The sequence below is a fragment of the Lissotriton vulgaris genome, chromosome 8 (assembly GCF_964263255.1).
Source record: "Lissotriton vulgaris chromosome 8, aLisVul1.2, whole genome shotgun sequence".
NCBI classification, from domain to species: domain Eukaryota; kingdom Metazoa; phylum Chordata; class Amphibia; order Caudata; family Salamandridae; genus Lissotriton; species Lissotriton vulgaris.
The window spans coordinates 538184410-538201096 of record NC_141696.1 but is presented as its reverse complement, the minus strand read 5'-3'; the positions used below and the strand labels follow the sequence as shown (position 1 = coordinate 538201096).

At 47.3% G+C, this 16687-nt stretch overlaps 1 protein-coding gene across 4 annotated transcripts in view; it reads left to right on the top strand.

Moving 5' to 3' along the window:
* RPS6KA3 (ribosomal protein S6 kinase A3) overlaps positions 1-16687 on the top strand; it is a 796620-nt gene that overhangs the window by 522103 nt on the left and 257830 nt on the right. The window lies entirely within an intron of this gene.

Here is a 16687-nt window from a genome sequence, read left to right as displayed (position 1 = left end):
TTACTTAGAGTAGACCACTCTGTGCTGAAAGGTGCTCAAGAGCCAGATTGATTCTCCTGCAGAAGATTATTCTTAATCCGATCGTGTAGTACGGTGGAGACTGCTTTCTTTCTACTTTTTCTCCCACAAAAACCTTAGCTGAGGGATGGGCTCTAATTGACAAGCTTTTCTAGTTGCAGAGTAGATTTCTTCAGCAGGGGGGCAATCTGTCCTTCAGGGTAATCCCGGACAGTGCTTTGACTCAGCGAGGCATCAATGTGAGATGCTTTGTTACTATGGAAAGATTTTCTTGTTGGTAGAAGATGGTCATTGAAGGTCGTGGCCTTGAGTGAATTTAGGACACAGGAGTTTGTCATGTGAGTGGATTGAAGATTATCCACTTGTTTGTGGTTTTATGGTGGGATTTGTGTTTTCATTTTTTGGTTGATATCGGATTGTGTGTTGGTGAGAATTAATTAATTCGCATTTCTCTTGTCACATGGTTCTGAAATGGAGGTTCTGGAAATTGTCTATGCAGTGTTTTACAGCTTTGAAGAGTTATTTGCCTGTTAGATGATTTTGTCACTTTCACTAAATTGACATGTACTCTAAATACTTTAAGTAGCCACTGTACGATTTCAATCAACAGTTTAGTATGGCTAAAACTGAGAATTAGAAGCTAGTCTTGCTGCATTGTTTACAATGACTTGTCGGTTGTTTGAAAGCAACGTTGGTAGCGATTAAGCAGGGCATTGTCTCCATCCTGGTGGAAAAGGACCAGGACTTTACTTTTGTTCTGAAGTTAGTTTCAGGTAATGGGGTTTAACTGGTTGGTTTCCCGAAAATGAGGAGATGCCGTGTGGTCTTTGTTTTCTTTGTGATTCTTGAAGGAGGGGTCTGTTTTTGATGGACCTAAACCCTATAGATAAGGTACAGGAAAATAAGAACTCATGCCAGCATGCTGGATTTTGCCTGATATACTCTGTGTCATCATGCCAAGAGTCAGAGTAGTATCTAAAGCCACTTGGAGCAATCTGGCAACACTGAATCCAGACCAGTCTGACACCTGGTAGGTCAATTCATAAAATGAGAAATCAGCACGAAGATTATTTACTCACCATCAATATAGTTATCAACATTTGTAACTTTTTTTTTCTAAGTTGAATCCAAGTGATTTTGTGTTAACTGCAGTTGGAGGTAAAAGTGTTAAGTTCTCTAGTTGTTTTTGGTGGTGTTGAACGGGAGAAATTTTTTCTTCATCTTGCTGAGCTGTAGGCATGGACTTCCCTTTCAGTTCAAGAAGGTCTTTATCATGCTATATGTGATTTGCGAGCCATTTTGGATTAGTCTGTCTAATATGTCTGTGGACATCGGTCGCAAACACAACTGAAGAGCCTAAAAGTATCAAGGCGCGGACCGTGAGTTCTTATTCGTTCCATAGATCTTCAATGGCCGAAACAAGTATTGTTACTGTGCACTCGGCTGGAAGCCAGCCTCAGTGTCATCTAAATTCAATTTTCATCCAAATAATGGATAGATGTTAAGCAACATGAACTCTGTTTTACAGGAGCTGATTGTAGCAAGAACGGCCTATTGCCAAATTTATGTAGGGTTTCTTTAACCAATGAGGAAGAGTTGTCCCTTTAAACTCAGTAGGTTTATTTCCTGGCTTAGGAGAGGAATTAAAGATTCTACACGTCATAGCTAGCTATGTTACCACATATGGCAATCTAATTATAACAGTATTTTATCTATTGAGTAGTAATTTTATCTAAATGTGTGAATGGGATTCGAGGCTGTAAAATCCTTCTTTGTAAAGACTATAAACTCTGCAAAGTATTTTGTGCTCGAAATAGTACAATCTAAAAAGTGTCCATTTGAAACTAAAAACTTGGATGTTCACTCTTCTTGTATATCTATAAGTGGGTCTATCACTCTTACTAACTTTAATTGTTGCCATTACATATTATTGTCACCTCTAGAGTTATGCATGTCATCGTTTCAGATCATACCAAGTGACATAGTTTCTATCCTGATATTATTCAATCTGATAGTAATTATATCCAATGTTGATCTATTAACTGTATTGGTAATATTTGCATATTACTCTTACTTATGTGTTCTCATTGCAGAGTTTTAGCTTGTTTATACCAAAACCCAAATAGTCTTGAATTAAGAAAAAAAAAAAATTTGGATGTTCACACTTGCTACGTGTGCCTTGTTTCTTGCTTGTAAAAACAAAATGGCTTCCAAAGATGTTTCGTGTTAAGTAAACGAGGAGTGTTCTTTTTTCTAGGTTGCGAGTGAGTTGTAGTTTGCATCTTATTTCACTAATTGGTCTACAGTGAGGTTTGGGATGAGTCAAAATAGATATAGAGGATATATTGAAAGGTTTATGATGAGACATAGAGTAGTGAATAGGATAGAGTTGGATGGTTTCTCCCCCCCCCCCCCCAGGGGGAGTGAAGTAATACATATGTAGATATATAACTACATAGAAAGGTATATATGTATATGGAAAATAATAACAAGATCTAATGTGTTATATAAAGTCTCATATGTTCATGTATGGATAAATAGAGACTTCAACTTTCAAGTGTTGCAGTACATAAAGCTAATTCATTTATGTATTTTTTATTAAACTTCTTTGGCAAATTCTTTGTTTGATATGTTTTATTTATTTACATTTTATATTTTCTCTAATATTTCAGTAGTAGGTACAATTATTATGACCATGTCTACACATTGTGTAAGATAAAATAAGACATAGACCCATAACCATATAATTCAATAGCTTGTATAACTTATCATGTTGTGATGTATAAAAAAATAAGAGATCCATAAGCATGCAATCAAATAACTTCTATGTGAACTATACTGTGACACGTTAAGCATCAAATAATATATGTATTTTAACCACCAGTAATATATACATTTGTTAAGCAGACTTATAAGAATATCTATATATAAATTTTTTTTATTAATTATTTTTATTGTGTTTTCATTGACACAGTACATACAAATAAAGACATGTAACATTTGGGCAAATAGATCAATTTCGCTTATTCGATTATAGAACATACAAACTAAACGCTGATGTTGCTTTTTATTTGTTGGGTGGTTGGTTACATGACCCAATGGGCTATTTTTCGTGATAACGTTGTGGCGGACCAGAGCTGCTGGCCCTGTGCTTGTTTCTAAACATAAAAACATGACCATATAACATACATGTATTGGCGGCTTGTTGTAGATCGGCGTGCAACACCGAGCCTGGTTGACGGTCCTTGTGCTGTCTAAGGAGGTTCGAACGGTTCTAGGGTGTTATCTAGTGGTGACCACTTCTCTCTGTTGGGTCTCCTCCATGGTGTGTGTCTGAGTGCAGTGCTGTCGGCTCCTCTTAGGAAAGTTACCCAATTTAGCCACCCTTTTGAAGGTGGCCTTGGATATGTCTTTCCATTTGGCTAGTACAATCTTTGTTGCGCTCGTGAGTTTGAAGCCTAGAAGGTTTCTGTCTTGTTGTGTGTTGATGTCTGTGTTGAGGTGTGCTGTGGTCAGAGTGCAGAACTCTCTTTTGAGGGTGCAGCCTAGTGTCTGGTCGGTGAAGTTGAACACTTTGTCCCAGAATTTTTTGACCTTGCTGCATTGGAATTTTTGGTGTGCTAGGTCTCCTGTTTCCTTATTACAGTTCCAACATAGGCTATTTTATCTTAGGCCGAGTTTCGCTAGGCGTTCAGGGGTCCAGTGTGCTTGGTGTAATAACCAGAATTTTGTTTGTGCGAGTACTGGCGATATTATGTTTTGCGTGGGGGAAGACCACATGGTAGCCGTTTCCTGCTCTGTGAGATTTCTACCTATCTGGGTTTCCCAGTAGCTTCTGTTTTCATCGATGAGTTTTGAGGACGTTGGGCGGAGGAGTTTATATAGGTGAGATACGAGGTGACTGGTCTTGTTTAGGTTTTCCATAAATTGGAAAATTTAGGGAGTAAGTCTACTTAGGTTCGCTTTTGTGATTGCCGTTTTAATGGCCAGGAAGTTGTATAATTCCACCTCTGGGAGGCCGAACTTACTCTTTATGGTATTGAAGGTGAGGGGATTGCCTTTCTCTTCTAGATGTGCCGGGTGAGAGAGGCCTAGTGTACTCCACGTTCTCATATCTAGGGGTTTGCCTCTGTATTTAATTTTAGGATTTGCCCATAATGCCACCCATTTCGAGTTTTTGATGCTAGTCTCTAGTTTCTGGTCTACCTTGAGGAGGGCCAGTTTTGTTGCCTTGAATATTGGATTCCTTTTTAGTGACTTGTTTATTGGCTGTGACGATGGTTAGGGGGTCTGAGTTTTTGAGGATGGCTCTCTAGGGATAACCAGGTCGATGTGTAATTCTGGTTTTGTATAACCCAGTGCAACCCCTGCCTGGCTATACAGGCTGTCTGAAATGTTTTCAGGTCTGCAACGTTGAGACCTCCTAGTTATTTCCTCAATCTTAGTTTTTTGAGGGTCATTCTTGTTTTTTTGTCTCTCCAAATGAATTTGTTCAGTGCCTGATCTATTTTCTTATGGAAGTCATCTGTTAGTGGAAGGGGTAGCATACTGGCTATGTAGTTGACTATTGGTGTGACCATCATTTTGACTGTCTCTACTCTTCCCCACCAGGTGATGAATTTGGGCGACCAGTTCTCCAGCAGGTCTTTTATCTTCTTCAGTGTACTATCCTCGTTTTGTTCAAGAGTGATTCTTAGGTTCTTCGCGAAGTAGATTCCTAGGTATTTGATCGATTGTGTTTGCCACGCCAGCCCCGAGTCACCTAATCTTTCTCTGTTTGTGTGTACGTTCATGGGCATGCACTCTGACTTATCTCTATTTAGTTTGTATCAGGAATGAGAAGCGTTTGTGTCAATGGTGCTCATTAGTGCTAGTATGGATTCTGTTGGATCCTCTGTAATGATCAACAGGTCATCCGCATAGGCTGCCAGTTTGGCTTTGGTGTTATTAATGGATATGCCGGTTATGTGTTTGTTGGTGAGAATGTCCTTGATCAGTGGTTCTAGAGCTAGCAAGAACAGTAATGGGGATAGGGGGCAGCCTGGTCTGGTCCCCCTTTGGAGGTCGAATGGGGCTGAGGTTGTACCGTTAATGGCGATCTGCGCTTTTAGATTTTTGTACAGGGTCATTACTTTTTTGGCGAACTTATCTCCCAGGTTGTATGCCTGTAGGCATTCTTCTAGGAAGTGCCAGGACACTCTGTCGAAGGTCTTTTCTGCATCCAGCGTGATTATGACTGCTGGGTTATGTGAGTTCGAGCAGTGTTCTATGACTTGGCAGAGGAGTCTGGTGTCGCTGGACATACGTCTTTCATGTATCCTACCTGTGTGCTGCCTATTAGCTGTGGAAGCAGTCTGCTGAGCCTTGTTGCTAATATTGTGGCATATAGTTTGCAGTCGAGGTTTGAGTGATATTGGTCGGTAGTTTTTTGGCCATTGTGAGTCCTTACCCTCCTTTGGTATGACTATAATGTTGGCCTGTGACATTGTTGAGGTTACTTCCCCTACCATTCCGCAGTGGTTGAAGGCATTCGCTAGGGTAGGTGCTATTTGTTCCTGAAAGGATTTGTAGAAAGGAGCTGTGTAGCCATCCGGTCCTGGGGCCTTGTTATCTTTTAGTGTCTTGATGGCTGTCTTGACCTCAAGGGTCTTGAAGTCTTGGCCTAGCGCCTTAGCCTCTTCTGTTGTTATTTTCGGTAGTTTTAGCTTTTCTAGATAGGATTTCGTTCCTTTCGTGTCTAGCCCCTCATCCTTGTACAGCTCTTTATAGAATTCATTGAAGGTGTGTACTATATTTGTGATGGGTGTGTGTTTTGCTTGTGGCGTCTGTGATTGATGTGATGTTGATGTCTCTGTTTGCGTTTGAGGTATGATGCCAGTTGTTTCCCTGTTTTGTTTGCTTCGCAAAGGTTAATCTCTTTGTATTTTTTTATCCATAGCCCTGCTCGTTCGCTAAGTATTCTGTTTAATTCATATTTCTTTTTTGTGAGTTCTGTGTGTTTTGATTTGTAGTGTCTCCAATGTGTGTTGCTTCCAGCTTTTTGATATCTTTTTCTAGTTGTCAGCTGAGCTCTTGCTTCTTTGTCTCTCCTTGCTTTTATTTCTATTAGTACTCCCCTGATCGTTGCTTTGAGTGCCTCCCACAACGTACTGGGGTTAATGGCTGGTGTCTCGTCGTCAGAGATGTAGTCTGCGATCGCTTTCTGGATTCTGGCTCTGTCCTCTTGTTTGGCTAGGGTTGTGGGATTGAGACGCCATCTGTGTTAGCTGATCATTGGGTCTCCCTGTGAGATGTAGGCTGATGCAGGCATGGTCTGATATTGTTCTGGCTGCGATGTCTGTGTGTTCGGTTAAATGAGTGTGGTTGCCTGATCTGAGGATGGGATCTATTCTGCTGTAGGAGTTGTGTTGGTGAGAGTAGAAGGTGTAATCTCTGGTATCTGGGTGCTGCAGTCGCCACGGGTCCACTAGGTCCAGTTTATTGCATAGGTTCGTTAGGGCCTTGTGAGATGTAAGGGTGCATGTTTTGTTTTTAGTCTGCCTGTCCAGTGTCTGATCTAGCGCTATGTTGAAGTCTCCCACCACTACCATCATGTTATGCGAGCTGCTGGATTCTAGATCTTTGGTTACCTTCTCCCAGAATGGAGTGTCGTCTGTGTTGGGTGCATAAAGGTTTGCCACAAGTATAGTTTCCTCTCCTCTTTTCAACTGCGTAATCAGTAGTCTACCTTCCCTGTTTTGCTGCACGTTCTCGATGGTTATGTTGGATTTGCTACTGATCAAAGTAACGACGACTCTTTTTTTTTTTCCCCACTGCTGGTGGGCAGGCTACTTGGCCTATCCATCTGGCTTGAAGTTTGCCTGCCTTCTCCGTTGATAGCTTTGTTTCTTGTAGTAGGATAATATCCCCCTTTGTTTTGGCTAGGTAGTCTAGTGTTTTCTTCCTCTTGACCGGGTGATTGAGACCCCTGACGTTGAGTGATATGATCTTGAGGTCTGTTAGCAGTGTTTTATCTACCTTCCTGTGTCATTTTTCAGAAATGTAGTGGGCTTAGTGCGATTTGGTTGTGAATGGCCTATCTTTGGTTGAGGAGTGCCATGCCCTATCGCTGTCTTTTGATTTTGCTTGCTCTGGTGCTGGGGACGATCTGAATAGTGTATTGGCTACTCCGAAGACTTGGACAAGACTAACGCGACGTACATGACATACATGACATACTGGACAAAACATCCTCTTCTTCCCCCCCCCCCCCTGCTGCTCTTCCCCCCCCCCCCCCTCCCCTTTTCCTGTGCTTCTTCGTGCTGTGGGCGTGCAACAGCAAGATCCTCCCCCTACTGCCCAGACCCCGGGATGGTGAACCCCTTATCTTGCTGGAGCTAGCTTATAGAAAAACAAATGTAAAGGATATTTAGTCGTAACGTGTGAGTCCGAGGTAGATTTGTTATAATGTTCCTGTTCAATCTTAACGTGAAGTGGATGTCCCTTTTCTTCATTGCGAGGTATCATTGCTTTTTATGCACTTCTGTTTAAATTATCCTGTGTTCAGCCACTGTCTGTTACTGTGCTTGGTGAGACTCTTCTTTTCCCAGTCGTCATTTAGTATTCCTTTTCCTGCGTTGGTGGTCCTTATATGTACTGTGAGAGTTTAGCTAGGTCCTCGAATGTCATTGCGATTCCTTTGTTGTATATCCTGAATCTTGCAGGGCCCGTGAATGAGAAGGTGATATTTTCTTTCCTCAGCCTGTCTCTCTGGGCTAGGAAACCTTTCCTGATGTCGACTGTCGGCTTTGAGTAATCCTACGTTAGGATGATTTTGTGGCCATTCCATAGCAGGTTGGGGTTTTTTCGTGCTACTCTGAATATAGCATCCGTTTGGTGTGAGCGTAATGGTCTGCATATTATCGGCCTTGGGTTTGCTCTGTTTGTTTGTTTGATCGCTGGCTCTCTGTACGCCTTGTCCAGCTCGAATGGACCCTCGAACTTCAGATTGGTTAGCTTTGGGATGAGGTTTTGTACAAGCGCAATAACTGAGCCAGCTTTGTCTTCCTCACCTTCTGGTACTCCCAGCATCCTTATGTTGCCTTTCCTGTTACGGTCTTCGAATTCTGCTGCTTGTCTTCGGAGTTCTGTGGTCGCCTTGGCGATGTGTCCTATGGGTTGCGCTTTGTCTTCTATATCACTGACCCTCAGTTCCACTGCTTCCAATTTTTTGTTTGCTGCGTGAATGTCTGCTCTGATTGCTGCAAGTTCCAGTTCTATCTTATCCGTCGTTTTGGTCGATTTGGAAAGGTCATCAACGTCTGCCAGTTTTTTGAGGATACTTTCTAGTGTGCTGGAAGATACTTTCTAGTGTGCTGGTGATGTCTGATTTTTGTTAGGTCTCGCCTGTCGATGCGCATGCGCATCGAGCAAGCGAGACTATTGCGAGTTATCCACTCTTTATCTACACTGCAAGGAATCGTGGCGATTCCTTGCAGTGCCCGTGACTTTTAAGGTCAATGCGCATGCGCATTGAGCTTATGCGCATTGAGCTTATGCGCATGCGCATTGACCTTAAAAGCGCGTGCGCGTGCACGTCCGTCTTTGTTTACCCGCTCCGCCCCCTCCCGCCGTGTCGCATTTCTCCTCCCCCTCCCCTCTCTTCCTTCCGTCTAACGCCCTTCCGCGTAACACCGCCGCAACGGTCACATCCTGCCGTGTCGCACCTCTCCCCTCTCTGCCCCCTCCCCGCTCCGCCCCCTCCCCTTCCCTCCGTGTCGCATTTCTCCTCCCCCCTCCCCTCTCTTCCGTCCGTCCGTCTTGCTATTCAACGCTCCATGTCTCCAGGCACCAGTCGGGACCTCCTGCTTCCCTGGGCCTCTCACCGGGGCTACAAGCGCGCCCCGGGTCTCAACGCACCACCACAGAGGTGCTCAGGCCGCAGAGCCAGTCCACCGCAGGCTCGTCTTCAAATCCGGTTCGGAGCGGGATCCTCGGCATTCAATCGCAGTCAAGACAGGTCTGCCCCGTATCCCGCGGCCCGGCAGACAACCCCCAGTATGGCAGGCATGTTCAGGCTTTCATCGGCCGGCTATCTGAATTCTGCATAACAAATGTGTGGGATACTGAGTTGGGCCCTGGTCTCCGGAATCAATATTATATCAAATGTGCTTTCTATTCTTGTGGGAACTTCTTAGTTTAGTTATGAGTCCCAGCAACGCTCGATCTTCATTACTCAGCTATCCATACCTCCCCTCCGCTCACTGCCCGACCCCTCTTGCTCTGCTCCCCCCCCCCCCCCCCCCTGCTTCCCTCACATTGTGACCTGCTTCCCAGAGTCGCTCTTGCAATGCCTGCAAAAAGATAATAGCTTCCAAGGTATACAATGGGCTGGCTTTCTAGGGCGTCTTTCGCCACTTCCACTTCACCCCCTTCGTGTGTATGCCTTTCTCACCTTTAGAAAACATTCTGCACATGTGCGTCTCTTTGTATGTACGCATTTATTGCATTCTGTATGTGAGCACGTGTATTATTGCTTTCAGTCAGTGTGTATTTTTGTGTTATGTGAGTGTGCCTTTGTGTGTGTGTGCCCGTCTGTGTGTGCCGGATTGCTCCTTCTCTCTCACCTTACCTAATCACTTCTGTCTTCATCTCTCTCCCCCTTGCTCTCTTGCTCTCTCTCTTTACCCATCCACTCATGTTGCCCCATCTCGCTCTGTGTCCTTAAAATCTCTTGTTTCTTCAAATCTGGACGCTTTAAACCTCCCATTGCAAAGCAGTGAACGGCAGGGGTCTTCTGAACCTTCACAGCTGTGGTTCAGGAAATAGGAAACCCCTCTAGAGGGTCCTGTAACACTCGCAGCCTTCTAAAAATCCTGGTCACTGCACTCTACCCTCAGCCCAGCCACCATCTTCGCCATCCTCACCCCGACCATACTTTAACCAACCGCACAATGGTGTAGCGCCCGCTGTTACGTGAATTTAGTGCTCATACAAAATATGTGACGCAATGGAAAAAATGGACATGTTGCTTCACTGCAGGCTCATTAAGTAATTGACATTTTTTATTGTTGTCATGCTCCATTAAAGTGCATGTTCTACAAGGGCATCTTCTGCCCTCCCTGTCCTTACTTGCACCCGCCTCCCACAGCACTTCTACATCAAAATTGCTTCCACCCGCCCGAGCACTTCAAATGCTTGCATTTTTCAAAGGTGTAACATTAATATTTCATTGAAGCCATCTCACAGGGGTGAAACAAGAGATACAAGAGTGTGTGCCTGTATAAGTGCGCGTGCATGTGTGTCTGAGTGTACACATTTGCATAGGTATGTAGGAGTCCCTGTGTTTGTGTGTGTGCTTATATATCTGCATGCGTGTGTGTAAATGTATCTGCTCTTGGTAGTGCTGCATATGTATATGCATGCTTGCTATATGCATTTCTATGTGCATGTGTGTGTCTGTGTTTGTATGTGCTCCTGCTTGCAAGCGTATGTGTGCCTGAGAGTGTATATGCATGCTTGTGTGGTTGCATCTATCAATGTATGTGGCTGCAGGTGACTGTGTTTCCAGATGTGTGCATGTCTGTCTGTGCATGCATGTTTCTATATTTCTGTGCTTGCACGTTAGTGTTTCTATCTGTGCATCTATATTGATATTTAAGAGTTTTTTAGGTCGAGCTATTCGATTCGCATGCGCATCGAGCTTGCGAGCATATAGGGCTTTAAACAAACTTTAACTTACCCTCAACCTCTCACCCTCAACCCCTCACTCACCCTCACCCTCACTCACCCTCAACCCCTCACCCTAACTCTCACTCACCCTCACTCACCCTCAACCCCTCACTCACCCTCACTCTCACTCATCCTCACTCACCCTCAACCCCTCACCCACCCTCAACCCCTCACCCTAACTCACCCTCACCCTCACTCACCCTCAACCCCTCACTCACCCTCAACCCCTCACTCACCCTCACTCACCCTCAACCCCTCAACATCAACCCCTCACCCTCACTCACCCTCACTCACCCTCACCCTCACTCACCCTCACTCACCCTCACCCTCACTCACTCTCACCCTCACTCACTCTCACCCTCACTCTCACTCACCCTCACTCACCCTCACTCACCCTCACTCACCCTCACTCACCCTCACTCACCCTCACTCACCCTCACTCACCCTCACTCTCACTCACCCTCAACCCCTCACCCTCACTCACCCTCAACCCCTCACTCACACTCAACCCACCCTCACCCTCACTCACCCTCACCCTCACTCACCCTCACTCACCCTCACCCTCACACAGTGCAATAGGTCTCGGAGCATTTGAGTTAGAGCTTTTAGAAATGTTTATGGCTTTTTTTTTTTAATTCTTTAGCATTGGCTACAGGAAACAAAAATGCTAAAGATTTACAAAAAAACCCATAAACAATTCTAAAAGCACTAACTCTAATGCTGCGAGACCTATTGCATTTCCAATGCTTGTTTGATTGGGGAGTCCAAATTGCTCTTGGGTCTGTTTTTCTTTAGTTGTTGCGACACTTTACCATTGTTGCCTGCCATTTCTTTCGTCTCTTTGGTGGGTTTTGTTCCGTGTCGGTTCTAGCCTCCACCGGCTTTGTTTGGTGTTTCTGGGGCCCAGACTAGTTCTCCGGGCTTTGCTTCCGGTTGCTGTTTTTGTTCTGGTGCCATGCACCCTGATCGTTATTTCCTTTTATGAGGCACTTTATCCGTGCTACGCTAACTGCGTGTCTGGAGTTGCGTGGTGTAGCGCTAACTTCCGGTGGTTTTTATTCAGTTCTGTTGTAACGCTTTCTTTCCTTTTGCTCCCTTTTGAAATTGGCTGCCGTGTTTACTATCTGTTTTGTTGTTTGTTGCTCCCGAGCGCCTCTGGTTAGGTGGTGTAGTATGTGTTTTCTCTTTGTGGCTCCTGCGTGATGGCCGCCGGATGAGTTTCGGGTTCAGTAGCCTCCTGGCTTGTTATTCCGCCTGTATGGCTCTCAAGATGGCCGGGCCGCGCACTTGGAGTTTTACCTTTGGCCCATGAGCTTCAGTGTTAGTGTGCTAGTGATGCCCCTCGTTGCCAGCTGCCTGCCGCACTGTGTCTGCGCTGGCTTAATGTAGTGGCGCTTCTTTCCACCCCTGTGCGCCTCCTTGACTGGCCACTTTGTAAGTTGTTTTCGCGTTTCGGGCTTGGTTTTTATGTGGTGTTGCGCCGGTGTAGTCCTCTTTGTTTCTGGATTGCCTCGTGCACTCTGCCTTGGCTTCGTATTTTGGGCCGCTCTCTCCCCGACTTACTTGTTGCCAGTAGTTTGCGCCAGTTTTTTTGCTTATTTCCTTCTGTGGCCCTCCGAAGATGGCTGCGCTTTATTGTGAGTTTCGCTTTAGCCTTTTTGGCTTGAGGCGTTGTTGCTGTTGTTTCGCTCCTTATAGTCTTCAGCCAAAACCTCACTCTTCAATGGTTCGGCACTCCGTTTGCCCAGCACTCCGATATGGTTACTGCCAGCGGTCTGCACTTGATTGGATCACCACTATCCTACTGTGCCGCTTGCAAAATGGCTGCGCCTCTCTGCAGTTTTGTTTTCATTAACCAGTTCACAAAATGGCCGCGCCCTTAGTGGGTTTCGCTTTCCTATGGCTTCTGTCACTATAGATCTCCGCGTAATTCTGTGCATACGAGGTTCGTATTTTTATTTAGAAGGGAGATCCCGCGCTGTAGCTTCTTTTCTACTAAGCAACTTGCGCACACTGACCTTTGGAGTCTTTTGCTTGCGAGGCAGGGTGCTGGCTCCTAGGTGTTTCAGTTCATGCGTGCCATTTTATGTTCGTTCTCGTATGGGCTGGTGCAGACGTGAGCGAAATCTTGGTGTTAGCTCGTCCGTGTGTCTCCTGCTGCGCTTGGTCCCTGTGTCTCCTGCTGCGCTTGGTCCCTGTGTCTCCTGTTGCGCTTGGTCCCTGTGTCTCCTGTTGCGCTTGGTCCCTGTGTCTCCTGTTGCGCTTGGTCCCTGTGTCTCCTGTTGCGCTTGGTCCCTGTGTCTCCTGTTGCGCTTGGTCCCTGTGTCTCCTGTTGCGCCTGGTCCCTGTGTCTCCTGTTGCGCTTGGTCCCTGTGTCTCCTGTTGCGCTTGGTCCCTGTGTCTCCTGTTGCGCTTGGTCCCTGTGTCTCCTGTTGCGCTTGGTCCCTGTGTCTCCTGTTGCGCTTGGTCCCTGTGTCTCCTGTTGCGCTTGGTCCCTGTGTCTCCTGTTGCGCTTGGTCCCTGTGTCTCCTGTTGCGCTTGGTCCCTGTGTCTCCTGTTGCGCTTGGTCCCTGTGTCTCCTGTTGCGCTTGGTCCCTGTGTCTCCTGTTGCGCTTGGTCCCTGTGTCTCCTGTTGCGCTTGGTCCCTGTGTCTCCTGTTGCGCTTGGTCCCTGTGTCTCCTGTTGCGCTTGGTCCCTGTGTCTCCTCTTGCGCTTGGTCCCTGTGTCTCCTCTTGCGCTTGGTCCCTGTGTCTCCTCTTGCGCTTGGTCCCTGTGTCTCCTCTTGCGCTTGGTCCCTGTGTCTCCTCTTGCGCTTGGTCCCTGTGTCTCCTCTTGCGCTTGGTCCCTGTGTCTCCTGTTGCGCTTGGTCCCTGTGTCTCCTGTTGCGCTTGGTCCCTGTGTCTCCTGTTGCGCTTGGTCCCTGTGTCTCCTGTTGCGCTTGGTCCCTGTGTCTCCTGTTGCGCTTCATGTTGTTCCTGACTAGTTCAGATGTCTGCGGAGCTGTTTTTTGGTTGGAAAGGCGTCAGTTCTCGCTGTTAGTTGGGTTCTAATCCCGGGGTCAGACGGAGCTCCGGATTTATGCTGCTGCTCCCCTTGCCATCCAAGCCACTCCCCCAATATCTATATGTTCGAGGCATGTGGCTGCTGAATTCATATCTGTGCATACATCGCCGCCTAGTGTTGGGTCCGGATGATTGCACATTGTTGTCCTGGAAGAGTCTTCGAAGTATCACGAGATAGGTGGCTCCTCCCCTGGACTACAGTGCGCATGGGCATAGACTCCATCCTCAGATTGTTTTTTTCCGCCATTGGGTACGGATTTCTTTGAATTCCCTCTTGTCGGAATCGATAGAAAACTTTCCTGAGACCAAAATGTCTTTAGTCTAATACGTCGGTATAGTCTTGCGTTCGGTCTTAGTTCTTCCAGCTCGGTTCAGAGCCGGATTCTCTACACCCGCGTGCTATCGGCGCGGAAGGCCCAGTCGACGCTCCAGACCTATCGACCGTCCATCATGGACCGAAGTCCATTCAAGAGGTGTCCCGTCTGCAACTCGAAGTATCCCCACATCGACGTCCACCCGGTGTGCAACAAGTGTCTGTCGCCGGACCACGATGAAGCCAAATGTACGGCTTGTTCACGCTTCAGGTCCAAGAAGACGCTTAAGCTTCGATGAGCTGTGCCCCAGGAGGCCCAGCATGCTGCACCGGCGCCTGTGGACGTCTTCGATGCGGGGGATGTCTAGGACGAATCTATCCAGGATGTTACTGAGTCGAACCCCGCGTCGGACGTCGACTACGACGCGGATGCAGAGATTTTCGAGGCCGAAGAAGTCATCGACGAGGTAGGAGACGACGACGGGGCCCTCGGCCCATGGAGGATAGCTCGGACGAGGAGATTCCTCAAACTGACTCTGGGGCCGTGCCAATTCATAAGGCTCAGGTCGAGGGATCGCCTTCGGGCCTTACCCGAGATCTTACTATGGGTTCTACGGCCCCGCCTTTGGGCTCGGCCACGGACATTGCTGTTGAGCCACACCCTGGCAAAACGAAAGCAAAAGTGAAACCTACGGTCTCGACTCCAGACACTGCTTAGGTGCCGTCCTCGAAACCGAAAGTGCGCATCGCTTTGGTCGGCTCCAAGGCCTCGGAGCCCTCAGCGCCGAAGAAGCCGAAGGTTACTGTCGAGCCGAAGGCTCAAGTCAAGGGCGTTGAGACGAAGTCTGCCGCGCCGAAGACTAAAGTGAAGGTGGTCGAGCCGAGCGCTTCGGCGCCGAAGTTGGTCGACGCCGCAAAAGGCCTCAGCGACCCAAAGAAGGTTATCGGCGACCCGAATTAAGCCCTCGGTGACCCGAAGAAACGGCTGGATGACCCGAAGGTGCTCACGACTCCGCTTCAGCAGGACAAGGCTAAGGGCACCGCACCCAGAGAGTCGACTCCAGGTGAGGCCTCGGGGATTCCATTGAACCGGCGCGCCCATCCGCCGCGTTCACCAAGCAGGTGATGGACTCCCTGCAGTGCATCAGGGATGGGACCGCGCCGGTCGGTCCGAAGGATCCTCCGCCTGCGAAGCAGGTGGAGAAACCACTTAAAGCGTCCACGCCCATCCATTTCACGTTGCCGCCAAAGGCGGTCGCCAGCGTGCCCGAGAAGGTCTCCTCGGCGCCGAAGTCGTCAGCGTTGGTCCCCGGCCCACAACCTCGACGACCTTCTGTGGACGAGCATCAGGAACACTTCATCTATGCCGAAACGGGCAGGCTTTCCCTCTACAAGCAGAAAATCGCCCCTGAACGGCCAATGGAGTCCTACAAGATCCCTCTCGAAAAAGGACTCTGCTTTCACTCCCGTCTTGGTGGAACCACTTTCCCCACAGACTCATAATGTTTCGCCCACTTACTCTGATGTGGACGCTGGAGAAGGGAATGATAAGGATGAGTACAGTTATCCTGTCTATACAGCCCCTGAGGATACCAACGAACCCTGGGCCGCTGGTGGTGACCCTGGTGATCCTCAATCAGGACAAGACCCTCAACTATTTTATGCAAAAACGTCCCCTACAGAAGACTCTGCAGCTTTCAATGCCCTCATTGAGCGGGCAGCTAACAAACACAACGTACAGCTCCATGCTGACCCTGTGGATGTCTACTTCCTTTTTGATACCTTCTCAGTCTCAGAAAAAACTGTTAAGACTCTGCCTATGCTGAAAGGTGTTTTAAAACATGCTGCCGATATCTTTAAAGAACCTACCGGGGCAAGGGTGATAAACCCAAGGATTGATAAAAAAATACAAGTCAGCGCCTACTGATCCTACCTACATCAAAGGACAGTTGCCTCTGGACTCCCTGGTCGTCTCGAATGCCCGGAAGAGGGCTAATTCTCAAACTACTGGTGATGCTCCTCCCCAGACAAAGAATCCAAGGTCTTTGAGGCATCTAGGAAGAGGGTATCAGCACAGGCAGCCAATATCTGGTGCATTTCTAACACACAAGCGCTTCTGGCGAGGTATGACACGGCACACTACGACACACTGGAGACTCTGTTGCAGCACCTGCCTGATGAATACAAGGAGGCAGCTGAGATGCTGATTCAGGAAGGGAAGCTGATCTCTAACGCTTCAATTAAGTGCGCTCTGGACGCGGCTGATTCCGCTGCCTGGGCTATAAACACTAGTGTTATGCTACGGCGACATGCCTGGCTGAGAATCTCTGGATTTAAGCCAGAAATCCAAACCACCATCGTTAACCAAACAGTCAACCCAGATCACCTGTTTGGCCCGGAGGTTGACACCACCCTAGCAAAAATTAAAAAGGACACAGACTGCGAAATCCATGGGTGCCTTACAGTCCCAGCAGTTTCGGGGTGGGTCTTTTCGTCGCTCAAGCACTAGAGGCGTTTCCAGAGGCCAGCTCTCCCAGTCCATGCAGTACTACAAGGGCAACACTCAGTCCACGTACACCAACAA